The sequence below is a fragment of the Pan paniscus genome, chromosome 10, assembly GCF_029289425.2.
Source record: "Pan paniscus chromosome 10, NHGRI_mPanPan1-v2.0_pri, whole genome shotgun sequence".
In the NCBI taxonomy this organism is placed as follows: Eukaryota; Metazoa; Chordata; class Mammalia; order Primates; family Hominidae; genus Pan; species Pan paniscus.
The window spans coordinates 6,076,148-6,103,931 of NC_073259.2; the positions used below are offsets into that span (position 1 = coordinate 6,076,148).

Sequence of the window (27,784 nt, forward strand, 5' to 3'; positions counted from 1 at the left end):
AAGCTTGGACATGGAGTCACACAAAACAAAACAAAAACAAAACAAAACAAACAAAACAAAACAAAACAACTGCCTTCCTTGTGTTCCCAAACGGCAGTCATTTCACATGCTTACTTTATCGTACATAAAATGCGGATTCACTGAGTCCAGGACAAATACATAATTGATCCGCCCCCACTCCCTCTTGTCACATGTAAAATGTAGATTCATCGAGCACTATCAGAGCCTCACAAGAATGTGCCCCGAGCCTCAGTGCCTACCCAACCTCCTTTTAAAAAACCTTCCCCTCTTGCTTTGCTCTTTCCCTTTAAATACTGAAATTCCCAAAATCCTCTTTGGAAAAAGCATAGGTCACAGATCCTATGGTGTTTCTTTTCTCTGAGTTCACCCTCAACCTTGGCAAAACAAATCTCTCCTCAATGGAGATCTGCCTCAGTCACGTTTCGGTTTACATCCTATTCTCCTAATCCCCTAAAATGACAAAGCTTAGCAGAGAATAAGAGAATAAGCACTGGGCTGGGAAGACAGGAGCTGCTGGGGCCTCTGGCTGCTGGTTCAAAAGACGGTTTGGATCCATTCACTCCTCTCTGGAATGATCTAGATATGCTACCTATAAATATTTTAGACTGGTCCCCATTGTTGAGGGACTTACACAGCCTATGCTTCCAGGGCTGTAGCAGTTAAGGACACAGAATCCAGAGCCTGTATAAAGTGTATAAAGGGGGAAGCCAGGAGATAGAGAGCTTATCCATCCCTCCCCAGTGGAAAAGCTTCATGGGAACAAGGGGGCGCCTCACCTGGAGTGCTGAATGAATGAAGGAGTGAATGAATGATGCATTTGTCAGCAGTGTGCGGTGGCTCACGCCTGTAATCCCAGCACTTTGGGAGGCCAAGGCGGGTGGATCACTTGAGGTCAGGAGTTTGAGATGAGCCTGAGCAAAATGGTGAAACCCCATCTCTACTAAAAATACAAAAATTAGCCAGATGTGGTAGTGCATGCCTATAATTCCAGCTACTCGGGAGGCTGAGGCAGGAGAATCACTTGAACCTGGGAGGCAAAGGTTGCAGGGAGAGAAGATCACACCACTGCACTCCAGCCTGCAAGACAGAGAGAGACCCTGTCTCAAAAATATATATATATATATATATCCATTTTTCATTCACTGCATTCAGAAGAGACTTCAAAGGCAGGACCAGGGTGAGCTGAACTCCATGAACTTCTTCTGTGGCACCTTCTGGGGGTGCCTGCCAATGGCTATAGTATACGAACACCTTGACTGCGCTGCTGACTCCCCTCCATATGCCACGGCAGCCACAATGTGTTTTCTGTGTGTGTGTCTGTGTGTGTGTGTCTGTGTGTATGCGTGTGTGTCTGTGTGTGCATGAGTGTCTGTGTGAATGTGTGTATGCATGTGTCTGTGTGTCTGTGTGTGTGTCTGTATGTTTGTGTGTGTGTGCCTGTGTGTCTGTGTGTATTCATGTGTGTTTGTGTGTATGTGTGTGTCCATGTCTCTGTGCGTGTGTCTGTGTGAATGTGTGTGTTCATGTCTTGTGTATGTGTCTGTGTGTGTCTGTGTCTGTGTGTGCGTGTCTCTGTGCCTCTGTGTGTGTGTGCATGTGTCTCTGTGTGTGTATGTGTGTCTGTGTCTGTCTCTGTGTGCGTGTGTGTGTCTATTGTCCCTGAGCTCAGCAGTATCCTGGGTCCTGGCCCTAGACCCATAGATGAGACAGGCTACAGACAAGGCAGGGATACTGGTGCATTATCCGGAGGGAGCTCGGGGGGCCCAGGAGGTCAAGATAGAGAAGTCCCTGAGCACTGAGTCCGGGGATCAAAGCCCCTCCTGATTGGTGGGCCAGCCTGAATCTGCTGCACCTGCCAGCTTCAGCCAATCCAAGGAGGCCTGGGCCTGGAACCAGCCTGCCTGGATTGCCCTGGCCCTAGGACTCATGCCTTTTCCCTGCCAGCAAAGCAGGTCCAGCCTGGGTCCTCATACCGGGGCTCTCCTGTCCTCCCTCAGGATTCGAAATGTGGCCAGTCACACATTTTCCCAGCCCTGACACCTGCACCTGAGCAGCAGCTCTTTTAAGGGGGCCAGGGTCTGCTCTGGGGAGAAGGTAAGCAGGGGAGGGCGAGCAAGTGGGTGCAGGGATGTGATCCCGCTGCTGACCGTCCAACTCATGCAGCTTCGGTGCTTCCCAGCTCACACGTCTGTAGAAAGAGGAGACACCCCTTCCTCCTCATGGTGAGAAGCTAGTGTCTGGTGAAATAGGTGAACTGCTGCCAAACTCAGCAAAACCCTCAGCAAAAGTCAATGTAAGTTCCAGGCGATGTCTAACTCAGCCCCAAGGTGTCCTGAGAACCAGATTCTCTGTGGACGCTGAACATGCAAAAAGCCCAGCCCTGGAGGGATTCCAATCCACAGCCTCTCCCTGGTTCCCTGCACTGACCCCATGTGCGGCCAGGCTCCCTGTGCATCCCCCTTCACTTCTCACAGAGGCCCTGTGAGGGGAAACAGGCTCCAGAGAGGACAGAACTTACCCAAAGTCACACGGCTAGGAGATCAGAGGCAAGATTTGAACCCGGGTCTGTCCTCACCACTGTGTTCCTCCTCCTGCAGCTCTTAGGCCAGAGCCCTGGGGAAACCTTTCCTCCAGTGCCTAACACAGAATTTGGCTGGGAGCGTGTGCTCAGGAGTGAATGAATGAATGGGCGCAGGCGGGCAGGCATGCTAGAGTGAATGAATGAATGGACGCAGGCAGGCAGGCATGCTAGAGTGAATGAATGAATGGATGCAGGCGGGCAGGCATGCTAGAGTGAATGAATGAATGGACGCAGGCAGGCAGGCATGCTAGAGTGAATGAATGAATGGATGCAGGCGGGCAGGCATGCTAGAGTGAATGAATGAATGGATGCAGGCGGGCAGGCATGCTAGAGTGAATGAATGAATGGATGCAGGCGGGCAGGCATGCTAGAGTGAATGAATGAATGGGCGCAGGCGGGCAGGCATGCTAGAGTGAATGAATGAATGGACGCAGGCGGGCAGGCATGCTAGAGGGAATGAATGAATGGACGCAGGCAGGCAGGCATGCTAGAGTGAATGAATGAATGGGCGCAGGCAGGCAGGCATGCTAGAGTGAATGAATGAATGGGCGCAGGCAGGCAGGCATGCTAGAGTGAATGAATGAATGGGCACAGGCAGGCATGCTAGAGTGAATGAATGAATGGATGCAGGCGGGCAGGCATGCTAGTGTGAATGAATGAATGGACGCAGGCGGGCAGGCATGCTAGAGGGAATGAATGAATGGGCGCAGGCAGGCATGCTAGAGGGAATGAATGAATGGACGCAGGCAGGCAAGCATGCTAGAGTGAATGAATGAATGGGCGCAGGCAGGCAGGCATGCTAGAGTGAATGAATGAATGGATGCAGGCGGGCAGGCATGCTAGAGTGAATGAATGAATGGGCGCAGGCAGGCAGGCATGCTAGAGTGAATGAATGAATGGGCGCAGGCAGGCATGCTAGAGTGAATGAATGAATGGATGCAGGCGGGCAGGCATGCTAGAGTGAATGAATGAATGGGCGCAGGCAGGCAGGCATGCTAGAGTGAATGAATGAATGGATGCAGGCGGGCAGGCATGCTAGTGTGAATGAATGAATGGATGCAGGCGGGCAGGCATGCTAGAGTGAATGAATGAATGGGCGCAGGCAGGCAGGCATGCTAGTGTGAATGAATGAATGGGCGCAGGCAGGCAGGCATGCTAGAGTGAATGAATGAATGGATGCAGGCGGGCAGGCATGCTAGAGTGAATGAATGAATGGACGCAGGCAGGCAGGCATGCTAGAGTGAATGAATGAATGGACGCAGGCGGGCAGGCATGCTAGAGTGAATGAATGAATGGATGCAGGCGGGCAGGCATGCTAGAGTGAATGAATGAATGGATGCAGGCGGGCAGGCATGCTAGAGTGAATGAATGAATGGGCGCAGGCAGGCAGGCATGCTAGAGTGAATGAATGAATGGATGCAGGCGGGCAGGCATGCTAGTGTGAATGAATGAATGGATGCAGGCGGGCAGGCATGCTAGAGTGAATGAATGAATGGGCGCAGGCAGGCAGGCATGCTAGTGTGAATGAATGAATGGGCGCAGGCAGGCAGGCATGCTAGAGTGAATGAATGAATGGATGCAGGCGGGCAGGCATGCTAGAGTGAATGAATGAATGGACGCAGGCAGGCAGGCATGCTAGAGTGAATGAATGAATGGACGCAGGCGGGCAGGCATGCTAGAGTGAATGAATGAATGGATGCAGGCGGGCAGGCATGCTAGAGTGAATGAATGAATGGGCGCAGGCAGGCAGGCATGCTAGAGTGAATGAATGAATGGACGCAGGCGGGCAGGCATGCTAGAGTGAATGAATGAATGGATGCAGGCGGGCAGGCATGCTAGAGTGAATGAATGAATGGGCGCAGGCAGGCAGGCATGCTAGAGTGAATGAATGAATGGGCGCAGGCAGGCAGGCATGCTAGAGTGAATGAATGAATGGATGCAGGCGGGCAGGCATGCTAGTGTGAATGAATGAATGGATGCAAGCGGGCAGGCATGCTAGTGTGAATGAATGAATGGATGCAGGCGGGCAGGCATGCTAGAGTGAATGAATGAATGGACGCAGGCAGGCAGGCATGCTAGAGTGAATGAATGAATGGACGCAGGCGGGCAGGCATGCTAGAGTGAATGAATGAATTGATGCAGGCGGGCAGGCATGCTAGAGTGAATGAATGAATGGATGCAGGCGGGCAGGCATGCTAGAGTGAATGAATGAATGGACGCAGGCAGGCAGGCATGCTAGTGTGAATGAATGAATGGGCGCAGGCAGGCAGGCATGCTAGAGTGAATGAATGAATGGGCGCAGGCAGGCAGGCATGCTAGAGTGAATGAATGAATGGGCGCAGGCGGGCAGGCATGCTAGAGTGAATGAATGAATGGGCGCAGGCGGGCAGGCATGCTAGAGTGAATGAATGAATGGACGCAGGCAGGCAAGCATGCTAGTCCTGCCCTTAGCGCTGGCCCAGATTCAGGCTAGAAGCGCCCTTTCCACAGCTCAGAGCGATGCCCCAGGGCAACCAGGCAAGTGTCAGGTCCCTGCTGTGCCCTCACCCTCTTTCTAAAAATACTAACGAGCGAGAGACCTCCAAGGCCACCAAACAGATATCCAGTTGTTCTCTGGGGTCAGTCCTTCACAGCCTGAGGCTGCCACCTGGCACCTGCCGCCTCTGGGCCTCCCGCCTGACAGCTGACCCCTGTCATCGCTGTGACTTCACTGTAAGGCAAAGTCCAGTTTGGCAGAGGTGGGGACTCCTGAGCAGCCAGGTCCAGCTTGGCCCAGCCTTGCCCATGCTGAATTGTGGGATACCAGGACAACTTGGGGTCTCCAACCCTGAGCCCAGTCAAAGCAAACCCTTCTTTTTTGCTGGGGCTCTATTTCCACGGCCATGAAATGGAGGCGGTCAAGCCCTGCAAAGCCTCGAAGTGTGAGTGGCAGCCTGGCTTGAGGACGTGGACACTTAGAACCAGGACAGCGGAGTTGAGACCTGGCCCTGCCCCTTCATAGCTGCATGGCTTGGGAGCTCTCTCAGTCACCTACTGAAATGGGGATCGTAAGATTACAGAACAGTGATAGCATTAACCTATTTTTAAAGATCTATATTTATATACGTAGATCAATCTGATAGGGTGCAGACTAAAATATTAAGCATCGTCTTGAGGCGATAGGATGTCAGATATTATTTTCTTTTTTTTGCTTTATCTGTATTTTCTAATTTTTCTTCAATGAACATTTGGAGTAAAAAAAAACCCAAAATGTTAAAGCAACAACCAGATAATTAGTACTTAAGTATTTGTCCTGACTTACAGGACAGTTTGAGAATGATGTTTATGAAAGTGGTTTAGAAACTGTAAAGTTCTTTGCAAATGTAAATGGTCCTTATCATTTTCTCCAAGGGCATTTTGGAACTACAGGGATGGGGACAGAATCGTTTCCTGGCCAGGTGCGGTGGCTCACACCTTTAATCCCAGCACTTAGGGAGGCTGAGGCGGGCGGATCACCTGAGGTCAGGAGTTTGAGACCAGCCTGGCCAACATAGTGAAACCCCATCTCTACTAAAAATTAAAAAATTAGCCGAGCATGGTGGCACCTGCCTGTAATCCCAGCACTTTGGGAGGCGGAGGCAGGTGGATCATCTGAGATGAGGAGTTTGAGATCAGCCTGGCCAACATAGTGAAACCCCATATCTACTAAAAATACAAAATTTAGCCAGGTGTAGTGGCGGGTGCCTGTAATCCCAGCTGCTCAGGAGGCTGAGGCAGGAGAATCACTTGAACCCGGGAGGCAGAGGTTGCAATGAGCCGAGATTGCACCACTGCACTTCAGACTGGGGGATGGAGTGAGACGTCTCTCAAAACAAAAACAAAAACAAAAATTTAATTAAAAATAAAAGCAGGCTAGGGGCGCGCTCACACCCGTAATCCCAGCACTTTGGGAGGTGGAGGCGGGTGGATCAGGAGTTCGAGACCAGCCTGTTCAATATGGTGAAACCCCGTCTCTACTAAAAATAAAAGAAAATTAGCTGGGCGTGGTGGCGGGCCCCTGTAGTCCCACCTACTTAGGAGGCTGAGGCAGGAGAATCACTTGAACCGGAGAGGCAGAGGTTGAAGTGAGCTGAGATCGCGCCACTGCGCTCCAGCCTGGGAGACAGAGCGAGACTCCGTCTCAATAAACACATAAATAAAAGCAAATCCTTCTTTTCGCTAAGGCTGCATTTCCACTGCCATGAAATGGAGGCTGTCTCTGCAGTGACCTTCACCTGCCGCCAGTGGTTCTCTCCCCGCCATTCACTGGGCTCTGGGGCTCTGGGCTTCCCTGCTGCAAGCTCTTAACCCTTAGCGTGAGCAGATGGTAGAACTGCCCATGCCTAGAAGGTTCCATACCAACTTCCGGAATAAACGAGGCCAAAGGGAAAGAGTAGGTTCGCCGGGAGCAATCCCACACCAGGAAGCCCCACGATTCAACAGCGCCACCCAGGATTTCAGTGTCAGTCCTATCCTCATCAGGCAGGCAGCGGTTGGAGGAAGGGAATGGTTGGAGGGAAGGGAAGGGAATGGTTGGAGGGAAGGGAAGGGAATGGTTGGAGGGAAGGGAGGCTGAGCACAGGCACGGCCACACTGTGTTGCACCCTGGCCTGCTCTGCGGATGAGTCAGCAGCATCGATTAAGCACCCACTGTGTGCAATGTCCTGAACTCTGTGCCGAGATGATAGCTCTGTTTGCTTTCCAGCCAATCAGCAAATATTTATTGAGCATCTGTCTATTTGGGGCAAGTCAGAGTACAGAGGGCATGGCTTAGAAAGGAACAGCTCAGACGGAGTTTGTGATTAATTACGGGAATGGGTGCCAAGTGAGAGATACAAAGGGTGGAAGAGCAGGAGCGCCTCCATCCAGGGGCGTGGAGGAAGCTCTGCGGATCTCAGGGCCATCTCAGCTGGCTCCAGACAGACAAGAAGGCTCCTTCAGTGTTCTTCTGGTAATCACAGAAGCTCTGCGTTGGGAACCAGTACCCTAACAGAGGAGACTGGTAAAAGGTTTCCAGATGAGCATTAATGTAACCCACAGTAATTTGCATGGCCCAGTAAAAAGGAACATATGGGGCCCCTCGTTCAAATTGATTAAGAGTGACCCTCAGGAATGAAGTCTAAAACAGGAAAAAAGAAAAAAAAAGATTCAGAATTTCAAGATGGCAAAAGCAGAGAATTAGACCAAATGCAGGACACAGGGCCCTCCTGAGCAGGCCCTGGGAAGCTAGCCCAGCCTACCTGGAAGAGCAGGAGATAAGAATTTGGGATTTCTGGTTACCAGGAGGATCACAGGCCTTGGGAAAGCCAGTGGCTGCTTCATTATTTCCATCCCGGGTCAAGTTTGGCCTCCAGAAGGTGAGATGGCCCAGCCAGATCTGGCTCTGTCCTTAGCCCTTCCCTCTGGTGGCCTGCCACTCTCAGATGATGGTGTCAACAAGAGCAGAGGCTGCTGGCTCTTTTCTCAAAAGCCAGGACCAGGGAACAGCGCAAAATACAAAGGCCAATGCCTTCACTGGAGGAAGGGGTGGGAGCTGCTTCTCCCTGGGCAGTGCACACCCACTCAAAGGCATCCAACCTCAAAGTGCATAAGCTCCCATCCGCCCACAGGGCATGCGTTTCGGCCCTATGTCCAACCTTCCCGTCTTATAAATCAGGACACAGAACCATCGGGGCAAGGGACCTCTCCAAGGCAACAGAACTGGGCAGTGCTGAAACTGGGACAAAGGCTTCTGTGACTCCCACCAGGGTCCTTTCCCCAACAGCCAGGTGCCTTTCTGTGCCCTCTGACTGGATCGTAGGGATCCAGGTGTGGGGATCCCTCTGCAGTGACCTTCACCTTCGGGGCCCTGCTCGCATGAGAATCACTGTCGTCCACGGGGGACGCCATTCACTGGGCTCTGGTGTTGTGGAATGGAGTTGAAGTTTGGATGGAAGAGCTCACTGTCCCCTCTGCAGGCCTTTAACCCTTAGTGTGAGCAGATGGTAGAACCCCTGCCAGTGCCAAGAGGGGTTCATACCAACATCTGGGATAAACAAGGCCAAAGGGAAAGCGTAGGCTCCCCAAGCGCAGTTTCTTTTCTTGCTACTAAACACCTGTGGGAGGAGGAGGCTCAGCCCTTCCTGTGGAGCATCTCTGCCAGGGTTCAATAGTATTGGACTAGAGTCCTGATCTCGGTCAACAAAAAGACTAGGGGACCGGGAGGCAAGAGTCAGCTCATCAGGACGGGCTGCAAACGGGGAGGTCTGCATCCAGGGTGAAGCTGCCCCTCCACAGGAAGCAGGCCCAGGAACCCCTGGCAATGCAGACAGGCTGAACCCACAGCACAGCCCCCATGGCGGGAGCAACTCCCAGTCAAGCAGCGGCAGGAAGTGCCCCAAAGGTGTCCACTTTTATTGTGCAGGACAGAATGTCTGCACATGCACCATCTTACAGAATTTGCACAGCTGCCTAAGGACAGAAGCTGAGGCTGCATTGTAAGGACACGCAAAGGGAGCCCCAGAGGACTGAAGTCCCTTTCTTAGGGCTCTTCAGGCTCTCTGACCAGTGAAGTTCTAGAGCTGGGAGGGGAGCTGGGCTTTCCTAGTCTTGGCCCGATGCTTGTGGTCTGGCCTCTGACCACTCTCCATCTCATCCTGCCCAGCGCTGAGCCATTCTTCCCTGCCCCGGGGCCTCTGTGCAGGTGGGGGATGGGGGTGGCCAGGGACCCCGTGCCTCACAGGCAGGTCACCAGGATTTGTAGAGCAGATTGAACACCCCATCCCCCGTGTTTGAAATGCCCTCTGGGCCCTTCCTCACCGTCCACCCTGGAAGCTCTTCCTTCCGTTAAGCTGGTTATTTCCACCACAGGGCCTTGGTGACACCTCCCACCTGATCACTATCCGTTCTCTCACTGGACGGTGAACTCCTTCAGGGTAGGAGCCGTAGTATGAGGCTGGCACTTACTGACAACTAGTAGTTGTTTTATCCATGAAGGGAGGGGACGACCTACACAGGCCTACACTTTAGACATGAAACGACAGCCAACATAGTCCCCAGACCAGTGTGTCATCCTTCCACTATGTAAACACAGATAGGTTTCCCCTTGAAAAAAATTCCCACTATGTGAAAAGCCAAATCAATTTACAAGACAGCAAAATGGCGGAAGGAAGGGAAGGGACGGAAGGGACGGAAGGGAGGGAAGGGACGGAAGGGAGGGAAGGGACGGAAGGGAGGGAAGGGAGGAGGAGACATCTTGCAAATGGACTCCCCGCAGACTCCTTCAAATAGTCCCCTTTGTGAATCTCTTTCTAACCTTAGAATGAGGAAAACCTTTATAACTATGACATCAAATCTGGAAGCCATAAAGGATTAATACATTTGACTGCATAAAATTTAAATTATTTGAATGCAAAATGATAATAGCATATACCCTTATAGCGCTCATTTCATGTCAAACCCTGCACAGAACACTTTATATATCTGAAGTCCTGTCATTCTCATAACAATCCCTGGGATAAGTACTGTCCTTATCTAAGGGACTCTGAGGTTAAGTAACTAAACTATGGTCATTCAGCTAGTAAGTTACAGACAAAACCAAGTAGCCTGCCTTCAGAGTGTGTGCTCCAGCCATTTCCTCAACCACCACACACCACACAAAATCAGGAGACAAATAGAAATGGGGGGAACACTGCTGCACAGAGCACAAAGGACTGATTATCCTGAAGTCTGTGGAGGCCTTAAAAATGAGCCAACAGAAAAACTGAGTACAAACAAGCAAGCCCCTGAAGAAACATCACGAATGTGTGTAATAGATATGATAGCCTACATGATTGGTGAAGACTTAAGAGACTGATAATACTCAGTGTTGGTGAAGACATGGCTAAGCAAGCACTTTCACATCCTTGGTAGAAATGTAAATTACTACCAAATGTACCAGAATTGTTACAATCATTTTTTTGGAGGACAATCTGACAATTATCTATTAAAATTTAAAATAGTCTTACCTAGTAAGTCCGCTTCTAGGAGTCTCCCACAGAATAAGTCTCCCACAGAAAATGCTCCCCAAAGCTCAAAAAGACAAGCTATTCAATGCATCATTATTGATAATGTCAAAAACTGGGAATGAGCCAAATTGTAATCAAGGGTGTGTGGGCTAAATAAGCTGGCCTACAACCACACAATTAAATCCTACATATGTCTTTGAAAAGAGAGAGGTGTTCTTGTTCAATCAGTAAAAAACAATGGACAAAATGAAACAAAACAAAAAGAATGAGGTAGATCCCTATGATTAGATACAGAAGATATCTAAAATGTATTTAGTGGGGAGCAAGTCAGTAAGAACATGATATGATTCTATATTGGTAAAAATGAAACAAAGTATTCAGAGGATCTACTTTATATTTCTATGCATTAGAATAAGCATAGGAAACAGATATGGGAGGAATTTCTATCACACTAAGGACTTTCCCTTTCTTCCTAAGTTATATATTTTCCCAGTTGTAGGTTGTTTTCTCATGGGAGTTTGGTTTCATTAAAAACCAGGGAACCTGCTAGACAAATTCTAGAAGAGCTCTAACACTTCCACTTCTAATTTTTCACACCTAAGACATCATCCTGTTATAATCAGGAAAAATATAATAAAGATGAAATTAAATATGCGATAAATAGCAAAAAACACCTTCCCTGTTTGTTTCTTTCTTCTATAAGCATGTGCTGGGTATGCCTCCTGAGTCCTAGGCACTGATGTCTCAGGCTGGGCATGCAGAGACGAATCCATATGGCTCCTGCTCTCAAGAAACTTCTGGAAGGGGGGAAACAGATGGTACATTTAGGGGGGTATTGTCTCCTGGACTCAGTTTTCCTCCGTGGGGTGAGGCAGATGGGCTGCTGTGGCAGCCGTCTCAGAGAGGGCGGGGTCTCCCTGTCAGGACCCAAGGGATCCTAGGGTATGGGTGGAAGGCAGAGGTGGAGCGGTGTGGGGCAGCGGATCAGGGAGGGGCTGATGAGGCACTTAGGCTTTGTCCTGAGGGCAGCAGGGAGCAGTAGGAAGGTTATCCGCAGCCAGTGGCATCCTTAGAGCAGCGTCTTATTTTTTATTTTCGTTATTTTCTGTAGAGACGGTGTCTTGCTATATTGCACAGGCTGGTCTGGAATCCTGGTCTCAAACAAGTGGTCCTCCTGCCTCAGCCTCCCAATGTGCTGTAGCAGCATTTTAGCAGGACCATGATGGAAGCGGCTCGAAGGATGGGCTGGAGCGGAGAGCCATGCGCGGGAGCCCTGCTGGAGGTCTGCAGCACAGCATTGGCAGTGGGTATAAAAATGGGACTGCCCCAAGAGAGGGTGAGGAAACAGAACTGGCAGGACTGGGTGAGCGATTGGATGCTGAGGGTGGGGAAAGGGAGGGGTGAAGGACGACACCCTGTGCCTCTGGCTGGGGGGCAACTTTGTGCCTTCATAGTCTAAAAACGCACCCTCAGCGTTGCAGCCCCAATAGGACTCAGTTGATGAACAACTTTCCAGGAATGTGGCTCTTGCGTGAAAGGGGCACCTGCGGGAACCTGCACAGACGCAGCTGCCTGGTGGGATTACGGCAGTCCGCCCAGCCACTGCCCAGGGCGCCTGGAAGCCTGTCAAGGGCATAGTCCTTTGTGGCTGATGCTTACAGCTGATCAGAACCCAGGACACTAGCGCTTACTATCAAGGTTATAGGGAGGCTGATGCTTACAGCTGATCAGAACCCAGGACACTAGCACTTACTATCAAGGTTATAGGGAGGTGGCAGAGAAAAGAAGTTCAGCGAGACTGGTGCCTCTTTTCAAAATGGTATGACAGTCCCTAGGTTCTCTGGCTCCTGTTTCTGGATTCAGTGCTGTGAGGGCCTCTCACCGTCATGTGGTCTGTGTGAACCAACCATCAGGGCAGTTTAGGTACTGCACGGTGTTGGGGCCCCAGTCCTTAGCAGGGTTCAAGCAGCGGGTGCCATGCCTAGATCTTACAATTCCCGGCAGCATCTCCCTTCACCTCCTGCTTGCTGAGAGCACTTCGGTGGGCAGAAATAGCCCTGTCACTCATGCCCAGCTGCACACACGTCAACAACCTGGGGCTGTGCGCTCTCCTGATGCAAGGTCCTTTCTGCTAGTCATGACTACTAAGACCTGCTGCCCAGGACTGAGTGCTGACTCACCTACTACGTTGGTCAGAGGGTTGGGGGCAACTCTGATTGCAGAAGCTCTCTGGATGGGCAGTGCTAGCGGAGTTCCATAGAGCTGGTCTTAAAAGCAGGGGCCTTTTGGCTGAGCTCCGAGTCCCTGGAGGGACAGTGTCTGCTGTGAACAGATGTCACGGAGGGAGCAGTGCGGTGTCACCAGTCTGGCTTCTCTCCCCAGGTCCCTTGGGCACGTCTTATCTTATCGTGCAGCTGGGCTGGGGGTGCTGCCAGACTTTGTGGGAGCTGGCTGCAAGGGCCAAGGGTGTTTCTTCAGAGATATTTCTCAGGTTCTGGGCCTCATTGGAACAGGAAAGCCTTCTGAAAGAGTGACGTGGCCGGCGGCAGGTATGGTGTGTGACTTAACTAGTCAATTTTGAGCAAACAGAGGCCCCCAGGCGTTTTTCCCGGGTCACCCCCTTTGCCCCTCCTGCTCTGCTCATCCTTCCACCTGTTCCTTTAGCCTGAAGGCCTGGAGCCCCAGCCGCCAGGCTGTAGCCAAACGCATATCTTGTTTGCATTCTCGGTGAACTTACCATTAATCTGTGACAGATGAAAAATAGGAACTTTGAAGCCAGAATGGGGTCAAGTCTGGCTTTACTGCCTGCTGCTAGGTGACCTTGGACAAGCCATAGTGTCTGAGCCATAGTGTCCCCAAGGGCAAAATGGGGTAAAAGATAGTCCCTACCTCACTGGGCTGCTGCGACAACAGTAGGGCACACATAAAACAGTTCGGTGTCTGCTGCATAACATGAGGGAGTTATCGTTGCCGGAGGGATTCAGAGTGGACCCGTCACGGTACATTCTTGTGAATATCCAACAAAAAGGTGTTGAACATATAAAACAGTTCGGTGTCTGCTAGATAACATGAGGGAGTCATCGTCATTGCCGGAGGGATTCAGAGTGGACCCGTCACGGTACATTCTTGTGAATATCCAACAAAAAGGTGTTGAACAAATGGAGAAAGATATTAGACACAGATTATGAAGAAACAGAATAACTAGCTTCTCTGGCCAGGCGCGGTGGCTCACTCCTGTAATCCCAGCACTTTGGGAAGTCGAGGCTGGTGGATCACTTGAGGTTAGGAGTTCAAGACCAGCCTGGCCAACGTGGTGAAACCCCGTCTCTACTGAAAATACAAAATTAGCCGGGCGAGGTGGCGCATGCCTGTAATCCCAGCTACTTGGGAGGCTGAGGCAGAAGAATTGCTTGAACCCAGGAGGTGGAGGTTGCAGTGAGCCAAGATTGTGCCATTGCCCTCCAGCCTGGGCACCAAAAGAAAAACTCCATCTCAAAAAAAAAAAAAATCAATTACAAATTATTTGGTTAGTTGTAAGAAGCAGAACATACTAAGGAATGTAGTCCAAGTCCAAGCTCTGTTCAGGGATAAATACTATCATTATAAAAATTAGTGAAAATAAGCCAACTGAAATTCATCTCAGAAAAGTTATGAAAAGACAATAAAACACACCTTAGGAAAACAGCAAGGAAGAACAAAATTAAGATAATTACAGAAATTTGTGAGTTACAAGGATATCAGTAGATTGAGTAAATGAAACTACGGAATGGATTTTTTTAAAGAAAAGTAAAATAAATCCTTTCCCTAAAAATGCAATCAAGAAAAAAACAGGGAAAAAAAATGAACAGACAAAAGTAGAGTGGATACAGATGTTATAAATATAGTAGGAAAGAAGATTTTTTAATGGAAAAAATCCAGAAATCTATGTTAAATATAGGAACCATTCTCAATTTATTAGGTTCACTGCAATACTAACTGGGTGTAATGACTACATTGTTCATTTGGTAAAGTATTAAGGCACAATTACTAAGAACTCTTAGGGGAAGAAAAGAATAAGAAGGCAAGAATTTCCCTGCAATACATCAACATTTACTACTCAGTCAACTTTGAAACAGATCTGAAAATCTAGCGATTGTTAAAGAAGCATCACAGGCAGGGCGCAGTGGCTCATGCCTGTGATGAAGCTCCCAGCTTCATCAGAAATTTGTGAGTTACAAGGATATCAGTAGATGAAGCTCCCATCTTCATCACAGCTTCCCAGCACTATGGGACGCTGAGGTAGGAGGATCACTTAAGCCCGGGAGGTTGAGACTAGCCTGGGCAACAGGGCAAAACCCTGTCTCTACAAAAAATAAAATTAGCCAGGCGTGGTGGTGCAGGCCTGTAGTTCCAGCTACTCAAGAGGCTGAGGTGGGAGGAGCGCTTGAGCCCAGGAGGTTGAGGCTGCAGTGAACCGTGAGTGTGCCACTGCCTCCAGCCTGGATGACAGAGTGAGACCCTGTCTCAGAAAGGAGGAGGAGGAGCAGAAGGAGGAGGAGGAAGAGGATGAGGAGAAGGAGGAAGAGGAGGAGGAAGTGGAAGAATAAGAGGAAGAAAGAAAAGAAGAAGAAGCAGCAGCAGCAGCAACAGCAGCATCACCAACTTCTCAGGGAAGGGGGCAAATTATTTATCAAATAAATTACAAATAGCTTAAATAAAAGTAAAAAAGAAATGACAGAGGGAAACTTCCTCAACTTGATAAAGAATATCTACAAAAAACCTGTGGCTAACATCACACTTAATGGTAAAAAACTAAGAGCTTTTCCACGAAGACAGGGAACAAGGCAAGACATCCCCTCTCACCACTCCCTTTCAACATCATACTGGAACTCCAGGCTAACGCAATAAGATGAGAAAAAAATGTATACAGATTGGGAAGAAAGAAACAAGATTGTCTTTGTTCACAGATGACAAGATTGTCTATGTAGAAAATTGAAAATAATAAAGAAAATCGAAAATAATAAAGAAAATCCCTGGAACTAATAAGCAAGTATTACAAGGTTGCAGGATACAAGGTTAATATACAAAAGTCCATTGTTTTCCTATAGATCATCAATGAATAAGTGGAATCTGAAATTAAATACACAATGCCATTACATTAGTCCTCAAAAAATCAACTACTCATGTACTCCATAAATATGTACAGATATTAAGTATCAATAAAAATGAATTACTTACATATAAATCTAACAAAATAATTACAAGATCTATGTGAGGAAAACTACAAAACTCTGATGAAAGAAACCAAAGAACTGGGCCAGGTGCTGTGGCTCATGACTGTAATTCCAACACTTTGGGAGGCGAAGGTGGGTGAATCACTTGAGTCCGGGAGTTCACAGCCACCCTGGGCAATATAGCAAGATCCCATCTCAATTTTTTTTAAAAAACAAAAACAAAACAAAAAAAAGGAAGAAAAGGAAGAAAGAAAACAACTGAATAAATAGAGAGCTATTCCATGTTCATGAATAGAAAGACTCAATATTGTCAAGACATCGGTTCTTCCTAACTTGATCTATAGATTCAATGCAATCCCAATCAAAATCCCAGCAAGTTATTTTGTAGATATCAACAAACCGATTCTAAAGTTTACATAGAGAGGCAAAAGATGCAGAATAGCCAACTCAATATTAAAGGAAAAAAATAAAGTCAGAGGACTGACACCACCCGACTTCAAGACTTATTTAATACAAAGCTACAGTAATCAACACAGTGTGATATTATCAAAAGGATAGACAAGTAGATCAATGGAACAGAATATAGAGTCCAGAAATAGACCCACATAAATAGAGTCAACTGATCTTTGACAAAGGAGCACAGATAATACAATGTAGCAAAGATACTCTTTTCAACTAATTGTGCTGTAATAACTGGACATCCACATGCAAAAAGAAAAAAAAAAGAATCTAGACATAGACCTACATGCTTCGCAAAAGTTAACTCAAAATGGATCATAGACCTGCATGTAAAACACAAAACTATAAAACTCCTGGACAGTAGCATAGGAGAAAATCTAGATGATGTAACGTAACATAGGATAGGATGACACAGGATTTCCATCCTAGGTTATTGTTATGTCATAACAATATGACTTTTTATATACAACACTAAATGCAAAATTCATGAAAGAAATAATTGATAAACTGGACTTTATTAAATTAAACGCCTCTGCTCTGTAAAAGACAATGTGAAGAGAATCAGAAGATAAGCCACAGACTGGGAGTAAATATTTGCAAAAAATACTGGCCAGGCGTGGTGGCTCACGACTGTAATCCCAGCACTTTGGGAGGCCAAGGCGGGTGGATCACCTGAGGTTGGAAGTTCAAGACCAGTCTGGCCAACTAAAAATACAAAATTAGCCGGGCGTGTTGGTGCATGCCTGTAATCCCAGTTACTCGGGAGGCTGAGGCAGGAGAATGGCTTGAACCCGGGAGGCAGAGGTTGCGGTGAGCCAAGATCATGCCATTGCACTCCAGCCTGGGCAACAAGAGTTAAACTCCATCTTAGGGGGCAAAAAAAAACACTTTTGATAAAGGACAGTTATCTAAAATATGTAAATTCTTAGACTTTTAAAATTCAACAATCAGAATATGAACCTGATTTGAAAAAATAGGCCAAAGACGTCTTCACAGACACCTCATCAATGAAGACATAAAATGGCAAGTAAGTATATAAAAAGATGTCCACATGATACGTCATCAGGAAAGTGCATATTAAAACAACAATTTGATGAGAATGGCCAAAATCCAGAACACTGACAATACCAAATGCTGACGAGGATGTGGAACAACATCCTTGTTCATTGCTGGTGGGAATGCAAAATGGTACAGCCACTTTGGAACACAGTTCGGCAATTTCTTTCAAAATTCAACATACTCTTCCATACGATCCAGCAACCACGCTCCTTGGGATTTTCCCAAATGAACTGAAAACTTACGTTCACACAAAAATCTGCACATGGATGTTTACGGAAGCTTTATATATAACTGCCGAAACTTGGAAGCTACCAAAATGAAAATACTCTGTATGAGAGTATGATGGTGGAAATACGTCATTATGCATTTGTCCAAAACTGTAGAACATACAACAGCAGGAGTGAACTCTAATGTAAACGATAGATGTTGCGTGATAAGGATGTGTCAACGCAGCTTCATTAGCTGCAACAAATGGACCGCTCTGCTGGGGGATGTTGATAATGGGGGCGGCTGTGCATATGTAGGGACAGGAGGCATATGGGGAGTTTCTGTACCTTCCTCCCAATTTCGCTGTGAATTTCGCTGTGAATTTTACTCTAAAAAATAAAGTTTAAAAAGAAAGAAACAAACAAACAATAAAACCAAAGACAAGATAGTGACTCAATGGAGAAGAATTTTCCAAATATAAAAAAGTGGCAAGCTGAGTGCGGTGGCTCACACCTATAATCCCAGCACTTTGGGAGGTTGAAGCAGGGGCATCCCTGGATGCCAGGAGTTGGAGACCAGCCTGGGGAACATGGCAAAATCCTGTCTCTACCAAAAATACAAAAAATTAGCCGGGCGTAGCGGCATGTGCCTGTAGTCCCAGCTACAGGAGGCTGAGGTAGGAGGATCACTTGAGCCCAGGAAGTCGAGGTTGCAGTGAGCCATTATTGCACCATCCCACTCCAGCCTGGACGATGAGAGTGAGACCCTGTCTCAAAAAAAAAAAAAAAAAAAAAAGGCAGAATTCACAGTGGAAAAGATTAAATAAACATAAAAAAGTTAAGCTTCTGTCACATGAAAAACTTTTTAAAATTAAAAGTCACGTCATAACTATTACAAATTTACACCCTAAACCAAATAACACACCTATTAAGCACAATTATGATCCCAGTTTTCTAAAATAAAACAAAATGCCTTAATATACAAAGGGGAAAAATGGAAGGCGAAACACTACGTGGTTGGTAGTTGTAGGCTGTGGGTTTCCGGGTGATGGCTGGTTCCACCATCTGTGTGACCTTGTGCAAGTCAGTTCCCCCTTCTGTGCCTCAGTCTCCCCATGTGTAGCATGAAAATGATAATGGCACCTTCCTGACAGGGTTGCTATGAGCACTACATGGGTTACTGCATGTAAAGTACTTGTAAGAGTGTGCAGCACTCAATAAATCTCAGTGTTGCTATTATTATACGTTTTCTTACAGATGGGCTTTTGAGATTTCCACTGTTTACCCAGGATACTAAGGGTTGTACTAAGAACATGGTGACACAGGAGAACATAGTCTGACATGGACAGACTTAAAGATTATAAGGAACAAACAAGTGAAAATAGGTCAGACAAATCAAAGAGTAAGGGCAGCACATATTATTCATGTTACATAAAACCAAGGAGCTGTTCCTTGTATATGATGAATTGAAGAAGTCTTGAAGACATTGCGTCTTGAGGCAAAGTAGGGCCAAGTGAAATTTCCACTTCTCTTGCCATTGGCCAAGAACATTTCATGGAGGAGATAGAATCTCAGAAGCTGAAGAAGAGGCGAATGTATCAGTGGGAGTTACCATTAACAATGAACACCAAGAAGTGTCGCAGGAGGCTGCACCCCGACAGTGCAGCCAACTCTGCACTGAAGGTGTAGAGGGTCTGGGGCATGGTGGCTTTTGGGGAATGCTGGGCTATTACAGGCCAGAGGGCCCAGAGGCCTTTGCCTTGTTGAAGCCCTCTAGTATAATGCTGGACCCTTCTGGTTTAAAGCAACATTTATTATCACCAGTAGGATTTTTCTTTGTAGCTCTGGGCTAATTTATGTAGGTAGGAGGCCCCCTGCGGAGAAAGCTTGGTCTCTCGTATATAAACACAAGCATCTGCAGATAAGTTTCCTGTAAGGAAATGAGCTTGTTAACGGGTGGGAAAGGGAAGAACTGCTCACTCACACAATCATGTATAATGTGTGTGTATGCGTGTGTGTCTGTGTATAGATATGTACAGACAGCACTTTGCCAACACCCTGTTTCTGGTATGCGCAAGGATGTTTCCATACTTGGCTGCTTCACAGGTGTTTTCACTGACTTCCCCCTGGGCACCGAGGGGGTAAGTGCGGATCTACGTCTAGCAGGTAGCTGTGTCCACAGCTCCATTCCGCCCCCACTCTCCTCCTTGCCCTCCCTCTGCCCAGAGGGAGGAAACTGGCAGTGGATTCCAGAGAGGACTGGAGAGGGCTGCCCGAGCTTGCCCATCTTACCAGACAGGGCTATGTCTAAGGTGTGAGTGCTGTGGACCTGGCCACAGGCCACTTTCGAAGGAGCTCACCCGTGACTCAGCTTGGGCTGTGAGAAATGAGGAGAAAGTGGGGGAGACATTTAAAACATAGTCATCAATTCAATCTAATTAGAGTCATTTGAGGTCCACCTAATAGACACCAAACTGTTAATAGCAATTATCTTTGGCCGATAGAATTAAGGAAAATTTTAATCCTGCTTAATATTATTTTCTACAATATTTTAATTTTAACTTTTTTTGGAGACAGGATCTTTCTTTGTCACCCAGGCTGCAGTTCAGTGGCACAATCACGGCTCACTGGAGCCCCGACTTCCTGGCCTCTAGCGATCCTCTCATCTCAGCTTCCCAAGTACCCGGGACCACAGATGTGCACCACCACACCCAGCTAGTTTTCATATTTTTCGTAAGGACGGGGTTTCACCATGTTGGCCAGGCTGGTCTCGAACTCCTGGGCTCAAGTGATCCACCTGCCTCAGCCTCCCAAAGTGCTGGGATTACAGGCGTGAGTCACTGCGCCCAGCCTACAATGCTTGTATTTTTGTTACAAGGATGTATTTCTTGTACCAGCCGAAAAAGAGAAATATTGAAATAAATAAAGCACAAATTTAGAAAGTATTCCAGGCCGGGTGAGGTGGATCATGGCTGTAATCCCAGCACTTTGGGAGGCCGAGGCGGGTGGATCACCTGAGGTTAGGAGTTCGAGACCAGCTTGGCCAACATGGAGAAACCTTGTCTCTACTAAAAATACCAAAAAACTAGCCAGGTGTGGTGGCAGGCGCCTGTAATCCCAGCTACTTGGGGGGCTGAGGCAGGAGAATTTCTTGAACGCGGGAGGCGGAGCTTGCAGTGAGCCGAGATGGCGCCGTCGCACTACGAGAGAGACTTCCTCTCAAACAAAGTATTCCTCCCCCCGCCCCGGTTAATTTGTCAGTGATAAGAAATGAGAATAACGAAGCTAAATCTTAGACATTTGGGGGGTCATAGCCCCCAAGAAAAGGGTGAGTGTCCTAGCTACAGCACAAGCCATCACACGTTGAGCAGCGTGTAAGACCTCACAACATGATCTCTGCAACATCCTACAAGGGGGTATTATCCCCCCATTTACTGGTGAGAAAACAACTCAGAGAGGTTAAGAGACTTATCAGGATGCCCCGCATGTTCGTGGCTTCATTGGGATTTGAACCCTGACTTGCCTCAGTAGAGTTGGGGGATTAGAACCACTCAGTCCCAGCAAGTCTGGAAGCGTGGAGGCCCTCCCAGCCCCACGACTGCGCTTGGCCTACTGCCTCTCCTCCTCAGCTTGGTCAGACCTGCACCCCAGCACGCCCGGGGGGCTCACATTCCTCCCCGAGATGCCGCCACTGATTCACCATGGTGCCAGTGTCGGGCACAGGAGTAGCCGTGCACTCAGGATACCTCTGATGCCAAGGTTTGCGCAGCTCTGGCCCAGCCCGCCTCCTTCTGCCCAGCTGCCAGGGCCCCGATACTCAGCCCTCCCCTGCCTGGTTTCTGAGTCTGAGGAATGTGCCCAGAAGCAAATTGGCGCTGAGATTCACATTTACTCCTTTACTCCTTCCAAACGCCTGAGCCACTGGGGGGTCTTGGCTACTTCCAAGCTTCAATTCCTCGGGGCTGAATTTCTCAGTGATCTTGGGAGGTCCTTGCAGCTGAGTCCTTCTGGGAGACATACAATGAAGGTGGTCAAGGCTATGAGGGGAAAAGGTGGTCAAGATAACGAGGGAAATGGAGCTAGAGGCTTTACAAAACGGGTGGGGGCCAGGTGCAGTGGCTTAGGCCTGTAATCCTAGCACTTTGGGAGGCCGAGTTGGGCAGAATGCCTGGGCTCAGGAGTTCGAGACCAGCCTGGGCAACATGGTGAAACCCCATCTCTACTAAAATACAAAAAAAGATAGCCGGGCATGGGTGATGCACACCTGTAGTCCCAGCTACTCAGGAGGCTGAAGCAGGAGAATCACTTGAATCCGGGAGGCGGAGGTTGCAGTGAGCTGAGATCGCGCCACTGCACTCCAGCCTGGGCAACAGAGGGAGACTCCATCTCCAAAAATAAATAAATAATAAAATAAAATTAAAAAGGGTGGAGTGGAGAAACGGTTTGAAATTAGACGGATGGCAAGGCGGGTGGCAGAATTTTTTTGGTGTGTGTGTGTGTGTGTGTGTGTGTGTGTGTGTTTTTGAGACAGTCTCCCTCTGCTGCCCAGGCTGGAGTGCATGGTGTCATCATAGCTCACGGCAACCTTGACCTCCCGAGCTCAGGCAATCCTCCCACCTCGGCCTCCAAAAGTCCTGGGATTACAAGCATGAGCCACCATGCCTGGCCCAGAATTGTTGTAAGTTTCTTTTTTTCTATTTGTTAGGGTTGTTCTAGTATTTACATAATTTAAAAAAATCAATCTTGAGTTTCCAAAGGGTGAAAACAAGATATGTAGAAATCTATCTGAACTCTCAATAGTTAAAACACTCCCAATTCCTTTGGTAGGGAGATCTCTGTCCTTTGAAAACAGGTCCACCTTGACCAGAAGACTTACTATTTAGTTCTCTCCTCCCTGTGATTTGCTCTCTCCTGCATTTGCAGAACTGGCAGAGCATTGTGAATGCTCAGAATTTGTGGAATAAATGCATGAACTGGGTTTGCATCCTCATTTAGAATGCATGTAACTAGGTAGCTGCTTCTTGTATTATTTACTATGAATTTAAAAATATATCTTTTTAAAAATTAACTTTAAAAAAATAAAACAGGCCGGGCGCAGTGGCTCACGCCTGTAATCCCAGCACTTTGGGAGGCTGAGGCAGGCGGATCACGAGGTCAGGAGATCGAGACCATCCTGGCTAACACGGTGAAACCCCGTCTCTACTAAATATACAAAAAAAATTAGCCAGGCGTGGTGGCGGGCGCCTGTAGTCCCAGCTACACGGGAGGCTGAGGCAGGAGAATGGTGTGAACCTGGGAGGCGGTGCTTGCAGTGAGTCGAGATCAGGCCACTGCACTCCAGCCTGGGCCACAGAAGCAAGACTCCATCTCAAAATAAATAAATAAATAAATAAAACAAATAGCCAGGTGCGGTGGCTCATGCCTGTAATCCCAGCACTTTGGGAGGCCGAGGTGGGCAGATCACTTGAGGCCAGGAATTCATTCTAGACCAGCCTGGCCAACATGGCAAAACCCCATCTCTACTAAAAATACAAAAAAATTATCTGGGTGTGGTGGCGGGTGCCTGTAATCCCAGCTACTCGGGAGGCTGAGGCAGGAGAATCACTTGAACCTGGGAGGCGGAGGTTGCAGTGAACCAAGATCACGCCAAGGTGGCAGTGAGCCAAGATCAGCCTGGGCGATAGAGTGCAACTCTGTGTCAAAAAAATAAACAAATAAAATAAAATGATTTCCATGGGAATAAGAGAGTAGAGTCTGACCCAGTTTATTTATCTGTCTGACTTGATACACACCATTTTAAGGTACTGACATCTCCAGATGAAGCCAGTAGCAATCCCTTAATTAAATAACCATTCAATTAAGAACAGCTGTGTCAATTCAGACGCAATGTCCTGTGTGGTGATGACTGAGGAACCCCATGCATAAGGTACGCTGGAGGCTTCCACACTCAATGGGGATGACACTGGAGAACTGCAGACTGAGCCATAATCCACACACCACACAATTCACCTATTTAAAGTGTACGGTTCAGTGGCTTTTAGTATTTACAGAGTTGTGCAAACATCATCACAATCCATTCTAGAACATTTTCATCATCCCCAAAAGAAACCCAGTGCCCATCCCTTCCTTATCCCCAGCCCCAGCCTAGGCAACCACTAATCTACTTTCTGTCTGTATCGATTTTGGATAGTTCCCGTCAGTGGGATCACATACTCTGTGGTCCTTTGTGTTGTTCATTTAGCATAATGTTTTCAAAGTTCATTCATGCTGTAGCATGTTTCAGTACTTCGTTTCTTTTTATCATTGAATAGATATTTCATTGGATATACATTTTGCTTATACATTCCTCAGCTGATAGGAATTTGAGTTGTTTCCACCTTTTCACTATTATAAATAATGCTGCTGTGCACATTGGTTCATTGTGTGAATGTATATACCTAGGAGTGGAGTTAATTGCTGGGTCATACCGTACCTCTGTGATTAGCTTTTTGAGGAACTGCCAGACTGCTTTCCAAAGTGGCTGCACCATTTTGCATTCCAGCCAGTAATGTAGGAGATTCCAGTTTCTCCTCATCCTTACCAATACTTGCTATTACCTGCTTTTTTGAAAATAACAGTCCCCTAATGAGTGTAAAGTGCTGTCTCATTGTGGGTTTTCTTTTGCTTTATTTTTTGAGACAGGGTCTCACTCTGTTGCCCAGGCTGGAGTGCAGTGGTGCAATCATGGCTCACTGAAGCCTGGACCTCTTGGGCTCAAGTGATCCTCCCACCTCAACCTCTTGACTAGTTAGAGCTACAGGCACATGGCCACCATGCAAGCTAATTTTTAATTTTTTTTTTGTAGAGATGAGATCTCACTATGTTGCCCAGGCTGGTCTTGAACTACTGGGCTCAAGCAATCCTTCTGCTTCCACCTCCAAAAGTGCTAGGATTTTAAGCATGAGCCACCACACTGGGCCTGTTTGCGGTTTTGAGTTTATATTTTCTTGCTGGCTAATGATGTTAAACATCTTTTCATGTGCTTATTGGCCATTTGTATATTTTCTTTGGAAAAATGTTTATTCAGCTCATTTGCCCTAAAATTTGATTATTTGTCTTGTTATTATAAAGTTGTAAGAGTGCTTTTTATATACTGTATACAAGTCCCTTATAAGATATATGATTTGTAAATATTTCTCCCATTATCTGGATTCTCTTTTCACTTCCTTGATGGTGCCATTTGAAACGCAACCTTTTTTAATACTCATGAAGCCAAATTTATTTTTTCTCTGTTACTGTGCTTTTGGTGTCATATCTAAGAAGGCTTTCCTGCATGACGGTTTACTTACATTTTGTTCTAAGAATTTTAGATTTTAGCTTTTACATTTAAGTCTATGATCCATTTTGAATTAATTTTTGCACATGGTATGAGGTAAGAGTCCAACTTTATTCTTTTCCATGTGGACATCCAGTTATCCCAGCACCATTTGTTGAAAAGACTATTCTTTTTCTTTTTTTTTTTTTGAGATGGAGTCTCACTCTGTCACCCAGGCTGGAGTGTAGTGGTGCGATCTTGGCTCAGTGCAACCTCTGCCTCCCAGGTTCAAGCGATCCTCCTGCCTCAACCCCCTGAGTAGCTGGGACTACAGGCACGCACCACCACACCTGGCTAATTTTTGTATTTTTAATAGAGATGGGGTTTTGCCATCTTGGCCAGTCTGGTTTCAAACTCCTGACCTCAAGTGATCTGCCTGCCTCAGCCTCCCAAAGTGCTGGGACTACAGGCATGAGTCACTGCGCCTGGCCAAAAAGACCATTCTCTCCCCCGCTGAATCGTCATAGAATTGGTGTATATGTCTGTCCTTACGCCAGCATCACACTGACTTGATTACTGTAGCTTTGTAGTAAGTTTTCCTGTTGGGACGCGTGAGTCCTCCAGCCTTCTTTTTCAAGATCATTTGAGCCATTCTGGGTTCCTTGAAATTCCGCACAGTTCTAGGATCAGCTCTGCAAAGTCTGCTGGGGTTTTGATGGGAACCGCGTTAAATCTGTAGACCAATTTGGGGAGTATCGCTATCTTAACAACAGTAAAGGGATTTTTTAAAGTATAAGCTGCGAGGACAAAATAGACTGGAAGAGGAAATAAGTAGAACGAGGAGTAGTAAATGAATGTCTTGGCCGAGCAATAGAGGCCACAGCCTGGCCGGGTGCGGTGGCTCACGCCTGTAATCCCAGCACTTTGGGAGGCTGAGGCGGGCAGATCACTTGAGGTCAGGAGTTCGAGACCAGCCTGGTCAACATGGTGAAACCCCGTCTCTACTAAAAATACAAAAATTAGCCAGGCGTGGTGGTGGGCACCTGTAATCCCAGCTACTCGGGAGGCTGAGGCACAAGAATCGCTTGAACCTGGGAGGCGGAGGTTGCAGTGAGCTGAGATGGCGCCATTGCTCTCCAGCCTGGGCGACAGAGCGAGACTCAGTCCCAACAACAACAACAATAGCAAAAAAAGCCACAGCCTGACGCTTGCAGGAAGGAACCAACAGGATACGAGGAATCCAGGAAGGCACTGGGTGTGGGGACACAGGTGCAAGGGAGGTAGGAACGAGGTACAGACCTGAGACGGAGGATGGGCTGAAAGTCTATTTACAGAGCAGTTCAACCCTCCGACTCCTTCACCACCCCCTCAAAGCCTGTTGACAGATCCTCCCCAAGGCAAGTGACCAGAGGTTTGTTATTTTCCAGAGCAGTGCTCTTGCGGTGTGGTCCAGGAACTGGTTTAGGTCCACAAACTGTTACTAGCCCCAGTAAGATAAGTACAGGAAGCAAGAATATGTGTTTAGGATTTTCACGGAAATTTGACATTGCCTCAGCACTCAGTGTGTGATCAGTGGGTTCTCCTGGCTGAAGGATACAGGCCAGTTTGGATGTCTGAACTCCCAGAGTGAGGCATGTGCCGTGTGAGATGCGGCCTACTCATGCCCAGCAGGACCACGTACATGTCCCTGACAGAATGGGAGTTTCAAAACTCCGCCTTCCCCACAGATAGTCCGCAAAGTGCTGCTCTAGAGGCTGGCAGGCTCGGCTGTGCGTCATGGGGAGAGGGTTGAGGCAACTGCTGAAAATCTGCATTCAGAACACTGGGACACCCAGCTGTCCTCCCACTTTCATTCCTGAAAACTGGCAGCTAGGCTTATACCCTCCCCCAACACCTATCCCCAGACAGAAGTCCAGATGATTCCTATCGGAAAAGACTACCTTGGGGCTGGGAATAGCGCATGTGCCTGTAGTCCCAGCTATTTGGGAGGCTGAGGCCGGAGGATCGCTTGAGCCCAGGAGTTCGAAGCTGCAGTGAGCTGTGATTGCACCACTGCGCTCCAGCCGGAGAGACAGAGCAAGACAAAAATAAAAAATAAAAGAGATGACATAATCTAGAGAGACAACATTAAGACACTGACATCTGGAGTCCACTCAGCAAAGAAGCTAACACCCACCCTACATTTCTGCAGTGAAGCTCCCCAGCAAACAAGCCCTACCCATGCAGATAAAGCTTCACATAACCTGGAAGATGAGGGGTTTTGGGGTTTGTTTTTCGAATGGGTTCTATATTAATATGGTTCGGAACTCAAAAGATTCAAAAGGTACAATGAAAAGGTCCACTTTGTCCTTCACAACTTAGCTCTCCTTCCAGTAAGCTTTTTGGTGCCTCACTGTTTAATATACACAGAAAGCCTACATGAAAGATGGAGACCAAAATAAAGAAATAAGAGAGGAGACAGAGAGAATGTAGGGAGCAGAAGAAAAGTGCAAAAAAGGAAAAGAATAATAACATCTGCAGAGAAAAAAGAGAAGCTATTCCATCAATGTAATAAGAACTGTGTCTTACTTTAGTTTATTTATTATTTTTAAAAATTATTAATAGAGATGTTGCCCAGGCTTGTCTAGAACTCCTGGCCTCAAGCCATCTGCCTGCCTCAGCCTCCCAAAGTGCTGGGATTATAGGCATGAGCCACCTTGCCCAGCCAATATTCTATTTCAAAAAGGAATATTCGGAGACCAAAGAAAAGAGAACTCTTGGAAACTAAAAATATGAAATTAAAAATATAAAAATTAAAAATTCAACTTGATAGAGAAATATTTATAAAATCTCATAGAAAGTAGAACAAAAAGATAGAGATAAAAAATTAGATACAAAAGACAAAACTAAAGGATCACATCAGAAGATCCAACATCCTAACACTGAGAGTTCAAGATGAGCTGAACAAA

General features: G+C 47.3%; 1 protein-coding gene and 1 non-coding gene across 4 annotated transcripts in view; both read right to left on the reverse strand.

The window, feature by feature from the left end:
- NINJ2 (ninjurin 2) overlaps window positions 1-27,784 on the reverse strand; it is a 100,688-nt gene that overhangs the window by 15,689 nt on the left and 57,215 nt on the right. The window lies entirely within an intron of this gene.
- Window positions 11,123-11,182, reverse strand: LOC112436777 (U7 small nuclear RNA). Its single transcript, XR_003025471.1, has one exon. It is a non-coding gene; the product is annotated as a U7 small nuclear RNA (small nuclear RNA).